Here is a 22346-nt window from a genome sequence, read left to right on the forward strand (position 1 = left end):
GTAAAGTGAGATTTGGAGAATTCTAATTTTGAGAAAGCAAAATATTTTATTTCTTGAAAGTAAACACTTTGCTCATGTCAGTGAAACAATTTCTGTACTAGCAACTGCTGAAATGAAAGCAATTGTCAATAAATACAATGTTTACTTCCTTCTTTTTTGACAGTAGCTTCATTTTTTGTAATGCTCCTTAGTATTTCACAGAAATTTCAGAACACTTTTCACTATTTCACTCCTAAGGTTTCTAGGAGCATTAGATTACATGATTATAAAACTAATCATTAGTTTCTTTAATGCACTTGCTTGAGCATGTCACTTGTCGCTGCCTCAAGCTTTTTTCTGTACCCAGTTCAGTTTCCTTTAAAATCCATGTACTCCTGGGCCTTCCAGGGACTCTACATCTAGATCTTTCTGCTTGGTTTCAAACAAGTGTTTAAAAACAACAGAAAGTGGACAAACCAACAAAAAGTCTGCAAAAAGTGGAATGATAAACAAGTGTACAAACTGGAATTCAGAGCCCCTGGAAACTATCCTTGTCTCTGCAGTTAGCTGTTTGGGCAGTTAAACTCCAGTAATGTCTGAGGATTGGGAGGTTGATTTCCCCCCCTCCCCCCCCTCACCAAATTTAAGGACCTAAAATCAAGCAACTAAATTTAGAGTTGGGAAAGTTCAGAGCCTTAAAAAAAAAAAAGGTCTGAATGAAACTACCACACTGAAGACTAGAGTTTTACCACTGATTTCAGTGGGGACATGACTCTTGACTCTCTAAGTTTTAGTGTGAATCATTAGAATAATTTGCTCCAGGCTTCAATGCTAGAACTGTCATCTATGGTGATCCCTTGCTTAGCTGACTTTAGAAATGGGGTTTCTGTTGTGCTCTAGTACCCAGTTTTTTGCATGACTGGGCTGCGATCAAAGTCAAGCTGACTGCTAGGTTATTCATGCCATGTGGTGTGGCTGTAGTCTGTGAAGTGCTCTGCTCCACGCTGCAGCAACCCCTTACCATTGATATTCAGTATACTTCTGTCTCATGTTCAAGGCAGATGGTTGTTTAATTCTCCTTTTCTACCCAGGATCAGAGAATCACCAACACATTTCCTCTGATCCATGCAGAATGATTTCAGAGTCACAGGCTTGCAGCTACAAGCAGTTGAAAGCAAAATACATCTCTCTAGCACATGGCTTTCTTTTGGAGCCACAAAGTTTGAAACTTGACTGGATTGTATCATTCTGGCTGAAAAATAGTATTTTCAATAGGTTAGCCTTTCCCTTTGAGACCTCCTCTCCATCTCTCTTACAGCCCAGCTTCAATTTGATGTTATTCTCAGAGACAATAGAAGAGGTAATACCTGCATCAGAAAAGGTATTCTGTATCAAATATACTCTGATGCATCACTTCCTGAGAGCTTAGCCTCTCATCCAAAGCCTATGGAAGGGACATGGTGACTTTGGTATGTATGGTCTCTATAGGGATTACAGAAGTGCAACATTATGATGAGGCTGCAAAACAACCTCACCCAGGTGTTAATGCTGCCGGTGCCTCTGCACGTTTTGCCTAATGTCTGCAAAGACAATGCTGTTCTCCCTTGTTGTATTAGGTTGACAAGGAAACAGAAATGGATCATAAGGGGAAGTCGTATTCTTGAGACTTTCTGGTCTTCAGCCTCGTGCTTCAGAAGATAATTGGCCCTTTCTTTTGGTGTTTTATGTGTGTTTAGAGTGGGCAATACAGCTGTTCTAAGGACAGCAAACAAGTAAAATAACTGATTACAGTTCTTTTACAGGACTTGTTTCTTTCTTCTGAAGTTTTATAAAGTAGAGAGAAATCTTCAGTTTCAGCTGGGGACAGGGAACATGTTTCCTTTTCAATGTTTTCCCCTTAGTGGTCGTATAAATTTTTTCTCGTTTGGGATAGTGGCAGCGCAAGTCCTGAAAATGCATTGCTACAGATGGGGGACTGGCAGTTTTATTGCAGCAAGATTCAAAATCCACATTTTTGGTGGTAGTATGAGAACCATGTGTAGGTGTCCCCTTCTTTTGATGGCATGTCTCTTGTCTTCCAACCACTAGCCAGGAGTGGAATTCTCGATGCAAGGTTGGGAGTACTTGGCATGTTTTTAAACTGTGAGGCATGTTATTATACATAGCATGAGACTACTAAATTGCACAAGCAACGTGCATTTATCCTGAAGACTATTTTGAAATAGTAAAGGCTATGTTGAAATAGGTATGAACATAAGACCCCATCTTTTGCTTTAACAACCCCTCTGAGGTAAATGAAATGAGAATTAGGATTATATTCACTATGTGAGAAATAATCCTTTCATATATGATGCTATCACACATCATGAGAAACTAATAAATTGTAGAAATTCATAGTACATGCTTAATGTTGCATGTATACATATATACTCTGTGTGTGTGTGTTTATATATTGTGTGTATGTATTTTGGCACATAAAGTTGCTCTGCTGGCATTAGTAAGAAAGTTAATATTTAGTTTTACGTCTAGAAATCTTTAATACATTTCCAGAATGTGTTTGGAACTTGGTCTTGCAGAATTGCTGGATGGTGATTTTTGTGACTTTGCATGTGTTATTTTAGCCAAGTCCATTGGGCAGGAACATTTTGTAAGTGATCTACAACTTCATCTCCTTTCCCACAATATAAAAAGTTGGAATAAAGCTGTAATGAAAAACAGAGCAGCCATTAGGTGAGTTTGGTTTTAGTTACTCATAAGGCTTTTCAGATTGTTGATATAAAACCAATTATTATGCTAATACTCGATCTGAGCCTTAATAGTCCCCCTGTAAGAATAAAAAAGAACACAATTTATAAATTAAATGGATATAAGCATAGCTGTGTGGGAAGGATTCATTATTGAAAAGATGTTTGGCCATCACATTCAAGTATTAGATTTAAGATGCAGACCAGAACTCACCGTCAGTGTTGGAGCTTCCATCAGCTGTGGCAGAGCAACAGAGTCCAGCGGCTGCTTGTTTCCTAATGGATTCCTTTACAGTCCTAAAATCCAAAATAAAGTTATCTTCAGGCACAATCTCACAGGCTTCTATTGCATGTGGAAAGTGAAATCCTCTATAAGAGCTAGAAGTTTGTTTAATGTGATTCTACCAGAAGAAAAGTGAACAAAATTCGGTTGTGGTCAAATCCGGCTGCAGCAGGGTCTGTCTGCCAAGGAGCCCATGCTCCGCACGGCTGCACACTGTCAGGTCAGGTTCCCCTTGAGAGCGGGAGGCTGCGAGCACCACGGTCCTCTGCTTTTTAAGGCCTCTGTGAGTGCCATGCATTTCTGATAAATGGGCTCAACAGGAGAAGGTAACACTCTTTGCCTCTTAAATTCAGATATTTACACTTACTTCCAATGGGTGATGCAGCATATGGGTACATTTCCAAAAAATGTTTATCTCGGCCTTCTGTGATGCTTTCATAAAAGAAGATCAGTATTCGTTTTCCTGTGGTACTTCCTAGGCAATCAGATGCAGCAGTAAGGTTATTTGCGGGGTAAGGGACCAGGCGTTCACAGCTAGATTCTTTAAACCTCACTGTAGTATTATTATTAAGGTCAGACTGGCTAGTTCTGGATAGAAAGCATTATTTTCTTAGTAAATGAAATAACAGAAATTTGAAGGAAGCAGAGAGGACTTTGTGTGCTTCCCTTAATCAGATTAAATACTTCCCTTACCTAACCCCTCTTCCCTTATCATGCTTATGATCTGTAGCAAAACAACACTAAAGTTAAACCGCTTCTACTAGGTGACATGAAGCTACACTCCTGAGAGATTCCTAAAGGAATCAGGCCTGTTAATGCATGGAAAAAGGATTATGTAAATTCATAACGTCTACATCTGCTTAACCCCATTTATAAAGTCCATGTTCCTATTAAACACTTCCTTTATAATTTTTTTCTCGTCGTTACCAAGCTTTGGATGAATTTGAGTTGCTCTGATATACTGTGGGGTCTGATACAGGCTGGATAAAATTTGACTATTCCACCTCATTTTCTCCACGGATTCAGGGATGATGCATCTTTTCACATGGCAAGCTACATTATGATGCAGCAACTATTTTAAATGTAAGAATAAAAACAGTGTGTCATTGAAAGCAAAAGCTGTTGTTAATGCAAGGCATGAGGGGAGACAGTGCTCTCAGTAGAGTGGAAATTCAAAAACAGTTTGTGGCTTTGCTCATCCCCCTACAAGAAATATCAGTAGAATGCTGACACTAATGACTCTGTAGCCAACACTGCTCTGCTGCTTCGCTCACACCGATATAAATCAGAGGACATTTCTGAGAAGTAAAGGAGCCAAATTACAGTAAAGCAAATCTAAATCAGAAGCATTTCAAGCCCAGTTGATTTAATCTGGAACACTGCTTTGAATGAAAACAGGATTTTTCCCACTGAGTAGGATCTTTCACCAATGTAGGTCAATGCTGTTGTATGTATTTCTCTCAGCTGTGCTGATTTACACCATTAGATAAATGAGTTGTGTACTTTAAAATCACAGTGAGAAAACATGTTTTTAAATGAACATCTTTGATTTCTTCTAGAACTGTAGATCATTTAGTGAGTCAGCTGCAACATTATCCATTTGTATAGAATAACAAACCACATAAATTCAGTTTTCTTTTTCAGGGTATTGTATATGCAACTCATGAGGGGATGCAAATTAAGCCTGGTGCATTAGGAAAAGCAGTTCCACCTTACGATGTTCAGGTACTTTGATGAGTGTAAAGCATTCTGGTTATTTCAGTCTGAAATAAGATAAGGTCATGGCAGGACTGTTCTCTGTTCAGCAGCACATCACCTAACTCCTCATGGGCGAGCTTTCTTTTATTTTAGGTAATAGATGAAAATGGTAACATTCTGCCTCCAGGAGAAGGCGGCAGATCAAACCAGCAAGGCCCTTCTGTCTTTCTGCTAGATATGTGGTAAGGAATCAAACACATTTTGGGGAATATTTTCAGTTCACTGGTGACTTTTGAAGTGCCTCCCTCCAAACATGTATGCTTAGCTTACGAAAATCTGGGTTTTTCACACAGCTCTGAAGGCATCATAACTGATCTCAGAAGCTCCGGGTTTGGTTTACCACTGAAACCAAGATTTCAGAATTATTTGCCCAGCTCTGCTTCTTAATACCAAATTCTTATTTCCTCTCTAGGTATCGCATTAGACTGCTCGAAGTAGAGATGGAGTGCCCTGACAGAGCATCCAGCAGGAGCTGAAACAGCTGCTGTCAGCAGCTCGGACTCCGTCAGAGGAGAGGTAAGGACACTTATATTAGGAGCTACCTAAAACATCTAATGTATGTGTATATTGAGCAATAGCTATGCCTGTGAGGGAAATCTTGGCTTGTATTAACATTGTAAAGATGTAGATATTTTCAAATACATTGGAAGAGACGAAGAGGCATCTAACTTCCTTCTGATTCCAGAAAAATTAGGGGCACCTAGGCCTATTTGAAACCCTGGCAATGGCTTCCCTGAGTCCCAATGAGATCCTATACCTTGAAGCAACGTCCCCTAGCTATTCTTCTTAGGAAGGCCATTAAGCAAATGTGGCCTACCTAAGTCACCTCTCTTCTTGTGAGAGGACTCTGAGGACCTGACATGGCTGCCCAGACACCAGTGAAGAATTCCTGTCTGCTGGGAACTCCACTCTTCTCACTATAAGTAGTTTTAAGGCCTGTTTGTGGAGCTTAATAAGCAATAACAAACAAAAAGTTGTCCAGCATCTGGCTCAGAAACTTCTATTTCCACTGGCTTGAAAAAAACTTGATTGTAGAAAATTGCATTATTCATCTTAATTCTTCTATTGAACATTATTCATCAAGTTAGTGATTGCTGAGTGTTGCCTTACTCTAGCTCTCTCCTTTAGGTGGTAAAAGCTTTTATTTTTCTGTCTCCTGAATTTACATCTCAGGTTATATTTTGGAATAGTAGAATTTTGGGTTTTTTTCTCCTGGAACCTCTTTTAATCAGGTTTTGAAACGTAACATTGAAAATCTGACCCCATCCTAGCTACACAAGTAAACACTACTTAGCTGAACATCATAGGCCTATCCTGATAGGATCTGATATTGTCTTCTTACATTGAAACTACAGATGAACCTGTATTAGATTTCACTGTGGTTATGTACAGGGAAATTAAATGTTCCTTCACCTGATCAAATTGTGTCTATAAGCATAAATGTATCCTAACTATTTTTAAAAAAAGAATCAGATTTTACAAATTAAATACAGTTATAAAATATTAAATGTCTTGCTAGACATTTTGAATGACTAACTGAACAGAGAAAGATAATGCTTGGATGTTACAATAACAGGGGGTTTGAATACTATAACGTGGGTGAAAGCCTCAGCTGGCAGCAATCAATAGCCTGTCAAGTTCCTCAGCAGAGTTATCACAGTTTGCACTGGTCACAGATTATCAGGCTTAAAGGGTACGGCAGGTTTGGGGAAATCTCAGCACGATTTTCACAGCGCGTTACTGGTGGCAGTAGGCTGTGCAGAGGCAAACAGCAGAACGCCCTTTCCAGGTGAGGCAGGAATCAAACTCCCCTAGGAGAGTATCTAGAATGGTTGAAAAGAACCCCAGGGCGGCCACGTTCAGAGTTAAACATGAATAGTTTGTCAGGAGTAGCAGGGTAAGCCCCACCTGGCTAAGCAATGATGCGCCAGCTCTCACCGAAAGTCTTCAAAAAAGACTTCACTGTCTGTCTTTGGCTTCCCTCAGTTTCTGCACAGGGTTCCAACATGAGTGACGCAGGGTTTTAAATTTCCCTTTCCTTTTCCTGAGTAACAGCTTTGTTCTGGGAGATTAATTTTTCTCTCCTTGATTCAATCAGAACAGAGGGAAAACTTGTTGGATATTTTAAATGTAATCCCATTTTTGGAGCGCAGTAACTAGAAATAGCATTAGATTTTTAAGTGCAATGATAAAAACATGTTGAAAAATGTAATCTGGTCACAATTTCAGAATCTGGTTCTTCTTAAGCACATTCAGATTTCAAATGTGAGTAAGTACTTTTTCGCAAAGTAATCAACTTTGAAGTGAAATAACCAGATTGTTCATGTAATCCATTTATTCTATGTAAGTGATAAGTTTTTTAACATAACCTAATTATGACGTTGGGAAGTAATTGTTTTTACAGTATTCTTAAAAATACAATCCTGGAACAGATTCTTGGGGTTTGGTACTGGTCTGTGTTGGGCTTTAAACACATCTGGCTAGATTTTCCCCTGAGCCCTGTTCTAGTGGTGTAAATTGCTCATTACAGCAGGGAAGGTCTCGCTCAGGAGGTTTCCTCTCTGCTGCCATCATAGACTTCTCAGTCTATACATTGGGTCAGTCAGAATTACCAACATGTTAGTGCAGTTTTGTAATGATACAAAACCTGAACTTGACCAGAAAAAAATGAAGAGACAAACAGGTGAATCAAAACATTTCTGTTCAGTGTGTGGGCAGGAGTCCTAGTGTGTGGCCTCGTCGGCCAGGCCTTCACGCAACCAAATAAAGCCCCTTAGTTGCTCCCTTTGAAGTCCAAGTTGTGCTCAAATTCAGTGGCATGTGATTGTCCTGCACTACTGATTTGAGGAATTACTGAGTCGCCCAACTGATGAGCTCTGTTTCTCTAAAACGTAACTCGTTCTTTTTGTTGGGCACTGGGACTGATGTGCTGCCTGCCTGCTTCATCCTCAAAAGAGCCCGTAGCTTTTAAAATCACAGGCTTGCCACAGAAAAGGAACACAGCTTGGAATCAAGCTGTGTCAAAGTGCTAAGTATTGTTGTTATTTCTCTTTCCGGACGAGTTAGAGATTGTTCAACAACTACCGAAGACGATCTCTGGGAAAATCCAAAGGAAGAAACTAAGGAACAAAGAGTGGGGAAGAGCTTAGCTTTGCTGCTGAGCTCCTGATCAGAACATGCTCATCCTGGACTGCTTTTCTGCCTTCTGGCATCCTCTTTCCTATCAGTCTTAAGAGGTGCTGGAAAGCCTTCTGAATAAGAGTAGAAGATACCAATTTTTGTTCTGGTGCTTTGGGGTGTTTCTAAAGCAGTATATTCCCTATAATTTTAAATGTATGTGGGAGAAACTGTTTTGAAAATAATGATAAAAGAGGGGAAATCAGACTTGCCTTTAGCTTTTGCCTTTTTTTTTTTGTATCTGCATTGTTATCACTGAAAGCCACAAAGTATGCAACTATGTGTCAAATATTATTTTGTGAGAATGTTTTTTAATAATTGTTGATGATCAGACTTCCAGCTTTAGCCAGTGCTGGGTCACATATAGTTTCAGGATTAAATATAATCAAGGATTTCCTGGACTGAGTCGTCAGTTCAGACTGTGAGATATTTCCATGACAGTCAAACACAGTTACGTGGGTATGGGTGCAGCACAGGTTTAGATCATCCCTGTTAGGTCACATCTCACATTTCTTGTTACCCCTCTGTAGCACTTGCACCTCACACAGTGCTGCTACAGCACAGCCTGTGTACTCTTTATTCTTGCTTCAGAAGACATAAGTAGTAGTTGAACTCTATGACCAAGGCTGTATTTCCTGGGAGCACAAAAACACCAGTGAACCAAAAGAAACCCAGGGTTATTTATCTCAAAATTTCCTGGTTCTGCTGTAAGCCCACCGTGCAGTACCCATGAGCACATCTACTGTTGTACCAAAAGCCTGGGAAAATAGCAAACGTGCTGTGTAGTAAAGCTGTTGATGACCTTTCAGGACAACTAATTGAGTTATTAACTGGCAAACAAACACAAGTCCCAGGAAAGGCTGTGCCAGGAGGGTTCTGCAGGTGGATCTCGCCTCTTTCATACCCTTAAGCTCTGAAATGGATATTGCTTTGCTTTCCAGCTACAAAGCACATAATTGCCTGAGGTCAAAAACAAAGAGAAAACAAATGCACAAGATGCTTTGTCCGTGTAGATTACATCAATCTAAATGGATCTGAGCTTGCACTACTGAAACCAGGGGATAGTTGAAAATTTATTTCTTTAGGAGCAGAATTAGACCTCAAATGAAAAATAAACCCCTCTCTCTGCAGTATTTGCATGCTGAGAGCGTTACATTTTTTAAGAAAATTACAAAAGTACCGAAAGGAGGTGGTTTTGGTCTTTTTATTAATCAATGCTTTGGAGATTCATTCCACAGAGAAGGTCTTTAGTCTGCCTCCTGTCCAAAGTGTTGTACTTGAAGTAAGCAACAGACGTGCCCGAGACGAACTCCATCATCTGCCTTGGGTGGTTCTCTACTACATTTGCATCACCAGCTGCTCTGAATCCTACTTTCTGAGAGCAGGTAGCTACATTTTAGTGAGCAAATGAGAAACTTCTCTGGATTTCATTGCTACTACTGAAAATCACTGGACAACTGTTTTTTTCCATGTGTGCTGGTGGAAGGCTGCTATAGTACACTAACTGTTTGGGGGTTGTCATACTTCTTATTTGTTTGTTCTAGGACTTTGAGAACAAATCAGGCTGACCAATCTGTGTGTGTGTCACCCATCGTTATTGCACTGAATAATGGTTAATGACATTTCCAAACAGTAGCAGCTGTGTTGTGTGTCTCAAAATGTATTTACATGGTGCAGGCAGCCAGGGGGATGTCACTAGAGTTGCTGCTGTAAAGCCCTGAGTGCTCTTAGGAATTTACCCTGGGAAAAGGGCCAAATCTGGCCGCTTGTAAACCTGTGAGCAAACTCTCTTCCTGATTTCAGGCTCTCCACATTGGGTTGAAGATGGTCTTAATGCCCTCTCGTGTATATACGCTAGAAACACCATGTGCTCAGAATGGCTCTTTGTGTGTGTGTGTATTACACAGCTCAAAAGCCACTTAACAGCCACAGTAAAGTGAGGAACTGAGCACTGCACTGTGTTTTTCTCCAGGTTTCATTGGGAGTTTCATGTGGTTGTCATTGCCCTGTCCATTTTAATTTCTCTGACTGAGTACATGGGCTTCCAGGCACCTTAAGACATAGTTATCCTTGCTCCCAATCTTGACTGAAAAATGGTAACAGGAGAAGCAGAACCAGTAAATAGCAGTCAGATCAGAAAAATGGGGCAATTCTCTTTTCAGCTCACCTTAACATCAGTAAACAGTGTCACTTCAGGCAGCCTGCCGTATGCCCTTTTTAAAAAGTGTTAAAATGAGAGGCAGGTAACCTATAATCACTTTAGCTTTGAGGATCTGCTTTTTCAGAATATCGTATGTGATTTCCCAAGCTGGGGAGAGTCATCTCCTAACAGTGAACTCTACAGCAGTAGGTCGGGGGAGCTGGCTACGAGTCCACAACGAGAGACAGAAGACAGGGAGAGGGAGGATGTACGTGACTTGCGCAAAGACACTGGTGCCAAATTAGATAGTTTACTGCTGAGTAATTTCAGAGGTTATATTCAGTTTGCAAAAGTGACTTGAAAGCTTTCAGATACAACACATAGCAATTCAGTGGTTTTCCCGGAAGATTGGCCATGCATTGATGCCTGCAGAGTTTCCACACCTGGGCTCTAACAGCCTGGTTCTGCCTCTCCATAGTCCATTACTTCCATGGCTGCTATCTGTGCTTGTTGTTTCTAGCAGCATCTCTGACTGTTTCCTGACTCTGGTCCTTAATTATACCCTTTATTGCCTCTATATAGAATCATAGAATCATTTGGGTTGGAAAAGACCTTTAAGATCATCGAGTCCAACTGAAAGCCTAATACTGCCAAGCCTGCCACTAAACCATGTCCCTAAGTGCCACATCTACACATCTTTTAAATACCTATATTTATATAGTCTATACATATTATATAGTCTATGTGTATGCTTATGTATAGCCTTTAGTTATCTAGGTCTTAGTTTAAAAATATTCTCCCCTTGCAGGGCTTACTGCCTGCAGTAGCAATACTAGCAGACTGTACTGTGACTGTAGTAGATTCACCTAAACCAAGTGTCTCATAATTAAATAGCTGGAGTTCCCGCATCACATTGCTGCCTTCCAGAGCATGGATTTTGTGTCTCATCCCTTTGACGCCCTGTTTCATAGCAATGACTCTGTAGTTTGAGTTTCCATTGTCCTCCTCAGAGCTGATGGCCCACGTCTGAATGCATGTATTTTCTCCACAAAAGTGTCCATCAGACCTTACAGGTGATATCTATTGGCACCAGGCTTATGAAAATCATCGTATCTCTATCATACCAATTCCCATACTATGTTTAACTCCTGAATCTGAAAATAAAGCCCCCCTGTTGCCATTTCCAAAGTCATTGGTGCCATAGAATGGAGTTACCTATTAATGTATGGTGGATTATCCGTTCTGCAAAGGCAGTGAACCAGAAATGCAGTCATTTCCATCTTCTCTCAACTTTTTCAGTGATTGTGCCTTTCTTCAAAAGGTAATTGGAGAAATTAAGTCTCTGCTCTCGGGGGGAAATAATCCCCACCACGGAACGTGATGTGTGATACTAAGGAAGGGCTACAACCGCTCAGAGAACTGGAGTGAGCCAGGAGGAGGCAATACTCGCCAATTCAGTACTAGGCAAGATACATGAGGAGGAGTTGAAAGAAGTCTCACCTGATCACAAATAACATCTCCAGGTAAGCACAACCTATTTACACACCCTGAGAAATTAGTTTTTATTTAGTAGTTGTTCAAATACTTAGTCTTCTCAAAAATGAAAGATGCCATCTGCAAATGTAAAAAAAAAAAAAAAAAAATCTATAACGCCGTGTTTGATTCCTCTTTCTTTGAATGATTCTCACTTTCATGAAGGAAGGTAGACTATCAGAGAGCAGTTATACTTTTCTGTTTTGTATCAAGCAGACTGAAGAAGTAGCCTCTTTCTGCAAGAACGTCTTCTAGGTCTGAGTCTGCAATCGCTGGCTCAGATCTAAGTGAAAAAAAAAAAACAGCAGCCAATTCTACAAAGGTTTTACTGATTAACTGTGAGTTCTGGAATCAGGCTTTTTTTAAAGACCTGTTAAGGATAGAGATAAGAAGCAATATGTTTTAAGCAGACTGTGTGAAAAAAGAAAAAGCCTCCATCTGTATCTTTTAGTCTCTGAAGATGAATGTATCCTGAGCACCGTGTTCCCATACATATGGCTCTAATTCACATCACTCTTTGGCAAAGTGTTTTCAGGGTAATACGCAACTACAAATGGTATTTTGTGAAAACAAATGCAACTCTGTATATTTAAGGACAAATGCAGATGTGGCAAAAGCATTAGTCCGGTAAACAAATCAATAATAGAATGTGGAAAACCACCTCTGAATTATTCATGATACTTTGCTATGCACTTAATACAAGGCAAATGCCAGAGGGAGGAGGGGACACAATCTTTTCTTTGGACAAAAAGAAGGCAGAGCAAATGGCGCAATGTGGAACATACACATTCTGGTTAACGTTTATTGCTTTAGCAACAAAAGCAACAGTAAGGATGTTTATCACATCTCTTCCATATTGGCTAAATGCACAGACCCCTGACCCCTGCTTGCTAGCGACTACCCTGGTCTTTGAGTAGTTGTGTGTGATGGTTATATCCTGGATTCTGAGGCAAAATCCAGGAACAGAAGATGGCATCCATCCTGCAACCAAATCTGTGTTTGCCTTTAGTAGCCTTGTAGGGCTGTAGGGCTGGGTGAGACTGCTGTGGTGCTTAAAACATGGGAATAGGGGGTACGAGTCCTGACAAGTTCTGTTTTTTGTTGGTTTGGGTTTGGTTTGGTTTGGTTTGGTTTGGTTTTGAAACACCAAGCTGTTCACAGTTTCAAGCCCCTACTTTGGTTGGACAGAATAGGAATTGTCAGCTCCAAGGGGAATTCTCTGAGAAACCTGTGGACAGATGAAAAAGCAGGAGACTTAAAAGGGTTATCAGAGCTCTAGCTTACCCACAAGGAGAGGTGGGATAAAATGTCACAAAGAGGTGGACTTGCTGCTCTGTATACATCTGTTCCATTTGGAGCCAACAGCTCATCTGGGAATGTGCACATCATAATACCATTATTGATTTTTCTGTCTCTTGTAGGAGAGAAATAATAATTAAAAAATAGTTCTGATGGTTATCATCTCCAAAAGCCCCCATATATCTGCTTTTGTGCCATGAAGATTTTACTTGAATTTCAAGTGTTGCAGTCCCCATGGAGCATCCAGACACTCTGCAGATTATTCCACCAGTATCGCAAGAGTTTTGCACCTTTGAATTTCTCAGACTATGAAGCTATCAGTCGTCATGAACAGGAAGTGCCTGAGTATTTTAATTTTGCAAGTGATGTGCTGGACAAGTGGTCTCAAATAGAAAAGGTAGCATTTCTCACCCTGTAGATTCAGTATTTTTAGTGAAACTGTGCCCTTATCCCCAAAGTCAAGTCTAAAACCATCGCTGGCTTCAGTGGGACCAGAATTTCCTCCCCTATTTCTATTTTAACATAATCTTACATTGCAGAGAAGGAGAGGCAATTTGCTTTAGCATCAGAGGGGACATGGTGCTTTGTCTCTGTGACTCTGATTCAGCAGTGTGTGCAGTGCTGGGTTTGTAAAAGCCTCTAAGTAATTTATGAGCATTGCAAATCAGGTAGATACACACACCAACATATGCGTGCCTTGGAAAAAGGCTCTTTTAAACAAAACATGCTTAATATCCCTGCTCTAGAATATGTAACACTATCAGATTCCACTGCCTGGAGCATCCCAAAAACTATGCAAGGAACTACAGGAGTCTCAGAAGTAACCAGCATGCTATTTACCATTGCATTGTGTCTAGGAACGAAAGACACCATCAAATCCAGCTCTGTGGTGGATAAATCGAAAAGGAGATTAAATTAAGTGGAGTTTTGAAGAGCTGGGCTTCCTGTCCCAAAAATTGGCCAACGTGCTCTCTGGGCCATGCAGTCTGCAAAGAGGAGACCGAGTTTTAGTGATTCTACCCCGAATCCCAGAGTGGTGGCTGCTGAACGTGGCTTGTATGCGAACAGGTGAATTGTATCATTCCTAATGGTCTGTAGATTGTAACCTTCTATGCCCAAAGTTGGTTAACAATTCATTTAACAATTATATTTCTTATTTGACTTCGTAGCTTGAACATTTGACAATCAAAGGGGCTGACAGGGGTAGTCTCTTATGACTGATGGAATTACCTTCTTCATAATTTTTCTTTCACTTTCTGTGGTTTGTGTTGATTGTGTTAAATCAATTTGGTTGTGTTAAATCAATTTTATTTAACTTCAACAGACTTAAGTTAAAGCTGCCAGTGTTTACTGCTCCAAAGTTGTACTTTCTACTTACATTGTGCCCAGAGCAAAGGATCTTGTAGAAACAGGAGCTATTTTGTCTTCAGATCTGCACATTCGTATTCAAGTTCAGGTGTGTGGGACTTGTTTTACCTTCTTCTCATTTCTGGATTGAGTGGTGCTGGTATTCAACAAATCACTATGAAGTGATCAGGACTGAAAGTGAAAAATTGCACTTTCAGGTGTTATCATGATCCCAGGGACAACACAACTGACAGCACAAGATATTTGCTACAGATTGCTGGCTTCCAAGGCTAAGTGCATTATTACAGCTGATGTGCTTGCTCCTGCGGTGGACTCAGTTGCATCCAAGTGCCAGTTTCTGAAAACAAAGCTAATTGTATCTGAAAGCAGCAGGGCCGAGTGGCTGAACTTCAGTGATTTGCTCAAGTAAGTGCCTTCTACCTTAGCTCCATCGTAGTTATCTCTAGTGGAAAATTTCTCATGTTTTTTAAACACACCTGTGCACTTGTGCCTCATTAATGAACTAGATACCTTTGAGGGGGTGGGAGAGAAGGCAATTTAGTCTCTTTTCTATGAAGAAAAGGAATATTTGGGAATAGCCAAATTGTTAATTAAACAATAAATACAGTCTTATGATGTCTAAGTTTGTTACGTGTGACTATGAAATAATATGGAAAAATGGATAGGAAAGCCTCATTTATTGACAGCTGTGGCCTATTTACCCTCTAAAGCTCAAAGAAAAATATTCTATACAAATTATTCCAATTATATTCCTAAAACTTGATGATAATAAGGCTAATGTGCATAGCTTTTCACTATGAAAGGCTAAAAAAGCACACTGCAAAATGAACCTAATGTGTTTAGGAATCCACCTGCCTCACTACTGAAAAGCAGCTACTAGAATGGCACCCAACAGACAGCTGTTCACTGCAGTGCATGGGACTGCAGAAGGGGTGGAGAAGCAGGGTGGGGAACGGAAGCAAATATCCTGCTGCAATCTGCTCCAGGCCCTAGGTGTGATTTTACCAGCTGATATTTTGTTAAAAGCATCTATGTAGCTAAAACCATTCTTTCAAGGTGGGATCCAAGCTCTTCAGTCACTTTAAGAGCTTTATAAGATGTACCATGTGTTCTCACAACCACAGGTGTCTGAACTAGCATTACCTGTGCAGCTCGCTGTACGGTCTCACTGTATTTCCATCTGCTCCTTTGAACAATCGCCACTTCAGCGTCACTAAACCGGAAGATGGAGGAAGCAGTAACGCTGCATTCTCAAACCTCCTAGCGCTACTAAAACATTGTCAAGTCGATTTGATGAATCCTCTTTCATGCTGGGCTAATATTCCATGGCTCAGTTCCATGGCAGAGGGTAAAACTGATTTGATAAAACCTAAGTATTGTCTGCAACTGCACCAGTCCTGCAGAGGCGGTCACTGGTGGCCAGGCAGGCAGGCTGTCTGGTTTCCCCGGATGGCTGCCTTGCGAAGTGCTGGCTGTCTGGCTCCAGGGATGCTCAGCTGTTAGGCTCCCAGTCTTCCCAGAGTGCTGGGCTGCTCTCCTGCCTGGCTCATTGTCTCACCAGATCATTGGCAGCCTGCCTACCTAGTGGGCTAATTGCCCAGACTTCCCGTGTCCTCAGCTGCCTTAGCTGGCTGCTAAACTGGCCAGGAGGCTGCGGGGCGAGGGCTCCCGGGCAGCCTGCCTGCCTGCCAGCACAGGGAGACGGCCGGCCCCGGGGAGACAGGCTTCCCACACCCAGCCTTGCAGGCATGGGCAATGTTTGCATGCCAAGCAAAACCTTTCTGAACATCAGTCCTGGCAGAGAAAAAGAAGCGGTTTTGCTTTCTCATCCTAGTATGAGATGAGAAATATTTTCCTCCCATGTGCCGAATGACCAAGAGTTTCAGCCTCCCCACAATTCCCAAACATGGCAAGGATAACTAACCGGTGGGACCACCTGCCGAAAGAAATGGTGGGTCCTCCCTCTGCTAATCACACTAAGGCTGGAAGATATGCTTTTGGGAGGGCACTTTGGTCAAACACAAGACGTGGGGCCTTACGGTGTTTGTTAAGGGAGGCAAATAAAAGACAGCCGGTTGGCGTTTTTACTCGGGAGAAGGTGGACATGGAGAATAGTTAAAGAGCGAGATCAGCAACACTTTAATACAGAACTAGCAGTGCAAGAGTGAGGGGATCTCAGTAGTTTGTTAGCCCTCACATCTCACTATACAAACAATCCTGTATGTAGTGGGCATAAAGGATCCAAGCTGAGTGTGCTGAGTAACAGCAGCCACTGTTTCATATAACCTTTCATTTTTATTAAGGGCTGCCCCGGCTGTCCATAACTGCGTGACGTGACGACAAAAAGCCAGGATCCAACGGCCATCTATTTTACCAGTGGCGCCACAGGCTCCCCCAAAATGGTTGAACATCCCTATGGAAGCTTTGGTCTGGGGTTTTTTCTCAGTGGAAGGTAATTATGCCTTTACAGCTCTGAAATGTGAAGCAAACAGAAGAGTTTTTGTATGTGATGAAATTATGATAGATGATGAGGCTCCCACAATACTGTACGTGTCATTTCTTTTGGTCTCCTCAACTGAATTGTACCCAGGAAGCAAGGATCTTGTTCGATATGGTATAGGGCTCCTTTTAGAAACTACTTGCCTGTTAATCCAGGCTAAATAATATATTTAAATAAATGAGTTAGGATACTGTTTGATTTTCTTTATCTTTGCCATCAGGGTAGTGGCTAGGCAAAAGGCACGTATTTGAGCTCTTGAGTTTCAGATCAAATTTACCATGCCTTTCTAAGCAAAAAAAAAATCCAAACACCTCACATTTTTTTAATGGCCACTTGCAGACTCCCTTATATTGGCCACCTTTGTCTTCAACAGATACTGGATGAATTTGACTCCCTCAGACATCATGTGGAACATGTCAGACATTGCTTGGGTAAAGGCAGCTATTGGGAGCGTTTTTGGTCCATGGTTCCAGGACACGTGTGTTTTTGTACGTGCCATGCCACAGTTTGATCCAAGAGCAATCTTAAATGTAAGAACACCATGCTCACAATGAATAGTTACTCATATTTCATGTTGTTTTCCAGGCAGGCCACAAAACTAAGCCTCTTAGGTTTATGGGATTAGCTGTTTTAAGATGGCATAACCACAAGGTGATTTTTCTTTCAATAGGAATATAATACAGGAAGGATTTTGCAGCATGACTCTTTTGGGCACAGGATATTACCAGCTGCTTCCGATCAGTAGGAGTTACTGGTGTTATTTAACCCTCTCCCCTACTGTTTTTCACTATTGAAATGATAAATGAGCTGAATTACATGTAAATTAATATTTTAATTATGCTGCTGTGACCCTTAAGAAAGGCAAGTCAGTACTGGAAAACACTGAAGCCGTGAGATTGGCTTGCTCTTAAAAGAAATTATTTTCAAGCTTCTCAAGACAATCTGAGTTCTAATCTAACACAAAGGGAAGAGTGCTGTTCCCAAATGGTTCAAAGCACCTACGTGGCAAAGTGTACATTCCTAACATGTGGGGGTTATTGGGGGATTTTAATCCAGTTTTATTTCCTTTCTAAAATGGTAGTTGCTAGTTTGGTTTTCTTCTTTGTATAAATTTCTTGGCCTTGCAAACACCTGCTTGTAACGTGCACATCTTTGCACAAAATGACATTTGATAGTAGAGGCTGCTTTACCCATGGTGTGGCTGAAGTGAAGGCTGGTGAGTAAGAGATCTTCCCCTTGCTTTTATTTATCGCTACCTGTCCCCCTCCGTGAGCAAATTTTCATTGCAGGCAGAAGTGTGGTTAAAAAAAAAAAAAAAAAAGTAAGGCTTAGCTCTACCTGAGTGACTGTGAATCATCTGCTGGAGTTACGGGTGAGAAATAAAGATGTGTCAGAAAACACATTCTGTTCTGTCCCAGCTAAAGGAGGATATATAAATTTGCCAGTCCAAAACAACCTTTTAATACAGCATTACTCTCCACTCAGCCAGAGCTCACTGAGACTTGGCTCTGCACGTCAGGCCCTTTGTCAGGACAGCTGAGGGAATTGCAGCATGTCTAAAGCTTTGCGACAGTCCATTTCAGAAAGTGTGGGGCCAGATAAAAGACTGACACAGGCAAAATATTCAAAAGAAACCTCTAATTTTAGGTGCCTCCATTTTGAGGTGCCTGACTTTGTCCTAGGGTGAGATGTGGGCTTTACTGAAGTCCCCTGCAAAACTTACGTTGCACCTCCAGGGCCAGGGTTTCATCCCAAGGGATGGTCCTTGTGCTTCAAGTGAGCATCAGGACAAATTAGGTACACCAGTGATTTACCACAGTCAATGTATTACCTCTTCAGCTGATGTTTGGGGCACTGTAACATCTTTCCTGAACACTGACGGTGATTACATTGCTTTCCATGTAAGTGAGGTTTCAATCAGGTCTTGTAATTTGTGCCATAATATAGAATAGAAAGGAATAGTTAGTGGCAAGTTTTTTCCCAAAACAATATTGTTTAACCCTCTTTTTTTCTTTTTTTTAATTTGTCAGACCTTGTGCAGATATCCAGTGACGACTCTGTGCAGCGCCCCAACTGCCTACCGCATGTTGGTACAGCATGACCTCACCAGGTACCGCGCATCGGTTACAAGTGACTGTGCCATGTCTGTTCAAGCTATCGCCTGGCTCTTTAACAATTATTTCTACGGGCCCGTATAGCCACTTAAACTCTCAGAGTGGTGGAAATTCTGTGTTGGAGGCAGGGGCTGTGAGGAGGCAGAGCCCTTTCCTTAGCACTGCAGAGACAGGTGACAAAATCCACCCCTCAGGCACCTCCAACCCAGAGTGACTTTTGCCCTGGGGCGTTACAGACAGTAAATACAGAGGCCAGCATTCAGCCCTTGAAGGCACACATGTGTCTGCACTGCCATCAGTCCTGTGCATCTTTGCAGCTCACTGCTTTGGCAGCCCCTTTCCAGCCCCACTCCAACTGGAGCTCTAGGCTTTCTCTCAACCCTAACCCTAACTCTAAAGAGAGTCTGGTGTGTCCTGAAGTCATGGGGTTGGACATACGGATGTCAGGGAGAGCAGAATTTGTCCCTTTCTGTTCTCTGACACTCAGCAATATCCTCTGTCTATGAAGATATGCATTCAAGACACTGAAGCACTCTTTGACCGGAGGGGAACCACTCAACCCAGAAGTGATGGCACAGTGGAAAAGCCAAACAGGACTGACTATCTATGAAGGCTACGGCCAAACCAAAATTGTATGTTCAGCTTTTTTGTAAAGGGTTACAACTCAGCTATTACTTAGGGGACTTAGATATCTTATTCCTCTTGGTAAATATGGAACTTGGCCATTATATATTTGACTAAAAAGAAAGATGGCATTAAAATACATGGCAATTGCCTACAAGGGGGTTTATTTTTTTGCTTAGAATTACGGCTTGGTTATGATACTGCTTCTAAGACTACTTAAGCTGTAAAATATCTTCAACTTTTTGTCCAAGACTCTCATTCAAGTTCACTAATGTTTTGGCTCGCACAGATGGAAGATTTAGATCTTACGCTAGCTCAACAGTGGGCATAGTACAAGAACAGGAATAGCCTCAGGAATGACAGTGAAAAATACCTGGGCTGGTTGGTTGTCTTTTCCAACAGGGAATGATATGTGCAAATATGAAAGGAATGAAAATTAAGCCAGGTTCCTTGGGGAAGGCAGCTCCCCCCTACGATGTTCAGGTATGGTGGTCCCCTTTTCTTTTTGCTATTGATTTCACAGGAAGTAAAACACGGGAGAATACAACATACTGTACAAGTTTCAGTACCATACAGTTGTATTCAGGGCTGGCTGACTTTTTTGGTTGAGCTGTTCGCTGCTGGTTAGTTTTAGAACATGGCTCTCTTAAAATGAGAAGTTATAATCACCCATTTGCCTTCCCTATTACAGATTATAGATGAAAATGGCAGTGTTCTGCCTCCTGGGAAAGAAGGAGACATTGCTATCAAAATGGATGCCAAGCGGCCATTTACCTTTTTCACTCGATACCTGGTAAGCCAAAAGTGAGTTTCCGGAGAGCCAGTTCAGGCCTGTGGCTTGGTATGTATTTATACCAACAGGGGCAGGTGCAACACCAAAGAGCTGTGGCTCTTCTTGACTTGACAGTGTTCTGACTTACAAAACTTCCATTCTCTCCCCCATTCTTCTGCAGACCTACAGTGTGATCTTCAGTTCTATAGCTGCCCTTGTGATCAGTTTTCCCCTCTGGAAAAAGCAAGCACAAGCTCTTACATTCTTGAAACAGAAAACAAGCAGTGAAAGATACTATGGGTCGTGTCCAAAGAGGCAAAACTCAGCTTAAGACTGCTCAGTATTTAGAATATTTAATTGTTGCTTGTTCAACAGGATGATCCAGTGAAAACTGCTTCCACAGTCCGTGGGAACTTCTCTATCACTGGAGACAGAGGGAGCATGGATGAGGATGGATACATATGTTTTATGGGGAGATCTGATGATGTCATCATCTCCTCTGGGTTTGTAGATTTCACTTAAAATGCCAAGAAATGTCTAAACAATAACCATATACCTTTCACCTACTAGGCATTTAATTTCTCTCTCTTAGGTATCGTATTGGACCATTTGAAATAGAAAGTGCCCTGATACAGCACCCAGCTGTCGTTGAGTCAGCTGTTGTCAGCAGCCCAGATCCCATCAGAGGAGAGGTAATTAGTGGTCATGCTCCTATTCATAAAGTGCCTTGTGTGATAGAGCTTACACTCAACTTCCACTGAATTCGTAAGACTCTTAATACAGCTAAACAAACTTTTCCATCGCTATACCCAAAGTGAGGGGAGCAGTAGTTTGTGTATCCTGTATTCCTTTTTTTTTTTTTTAAATGAAAATATAATCCTTCATTTCCTAAAGAACATGACACTGAATATAAAGGTGACTCTGGTAAGAATTGATGTACACTTTGACCCACTGCCTGGAGAATTATATTCTTTACTTCAACAACATATGTTTACAGAAAAGGCCCCAGCATCTAAGAACTTTAGAACAGTCTGTCACAGAACTCTTACAAATTTGGAAGCAAAGTTTGAAACTTTTATCATGCATTACTTAGGACCTTTAATGTAAGGTAGAAACATCCTAATTTTAAATTTGCTTACACAAATTTTGCTCTGCAGCACAGGTGTGATACAGCAAGCCTGTACCGCAGGCAATATTCTTATTATTCTTATTCTCAATTAATTGCCTCATTTGTTACATTGCTGTAGTTTAATTAATGCTGTATTTTTTTTTTTTTTCTCTTTCCAGGTGGTAAAAGCTTTTGTGGTCTTGTCTTCTTCCTTTAAGTCACAAGATCCAAATACACTGGCCTGTGATTGCAAGATCATGTCAAGAAAAGTCACTGCTCCATACAAGTACCCCAGAAAGGCAAGTGAACCTGAGTGTATTAAAAAAACCCAAAAACCAAACCACCTATTTTAACCGTGGAGAGACTAGAAACAGAAAGATTAGACTCAGTTCAAACTCAGTAACAAACAAAAAAAGCCCAAATATGTATTGTGCAAGTACAAATGACAAATATTTTAAATAAGATTTTGGAAAATAATAGATACAACACAAATCTAAAACCAAATTGGAGTTATTTCCCCAGTCATTTTCCCCAGTGATTATTTAAATTAAGTAGGATGGAGACCTATGCTGTTCTGAAAAAAAATTTCTAAATGAAATCTGCTCATATGACTTTTTTCCTCTCTTGAATCAGATTGAATTTGTCTAGCAGCTGCCAAAGACAATCGCTGGGAAAATCAGACGGAATGACCTGAGGAACAAAGAGTGGGGACAGATTTAGTTTTGATAAGCAATTTTAAAAAGCCTATCCCTATCAATTTCATTCATAATGGAGCTTTTCTATTACAGCTGTAAGCACCAACATAGGATTATATTTCACCCGGTAGGCAGTGATTGTGTAATAATGCACAAGGTTCAAAAACTCCAACTGTACAGTTTTTAAATGCTTGTGTTGTTGCTTCACAAAAATCAAGCCTACTTAGCAAGGCATGTGCAAACATATCGTCC

At 41.0% G+C, this 22346-nt stretch overlaps 1 pseudogene; it reads left to right on the plus strand.

The window, feature by feature from the left end:
* Positions 1 to 13109: 13109 nt before the first annotated feature.
* LOC104077326 lies at positions 13110 to 22119 on the plus strand (annotated as a pseudogene).
* Positions 22120 to 22346: the final 227 nt, after the last annotated feature.

The sequence above is a fragment of the Fulmarus glacialis genome, unplaced genomic scaffold (assembly GCF_000690835.1).
Source record: "Fulmarus glacialis isolate BGI_N327 unplaced genomic scaffold, ASM69083v1 scaffold38265, whole genome shotgun sequence".
Classification (NCBI taxonomy): domain Eukaryota; kingdom Metazoa; phylum Chordata; class Aves; order Procellariiformes; family Procellariidae; genus Fulmarus; species Fulmarus glacialis.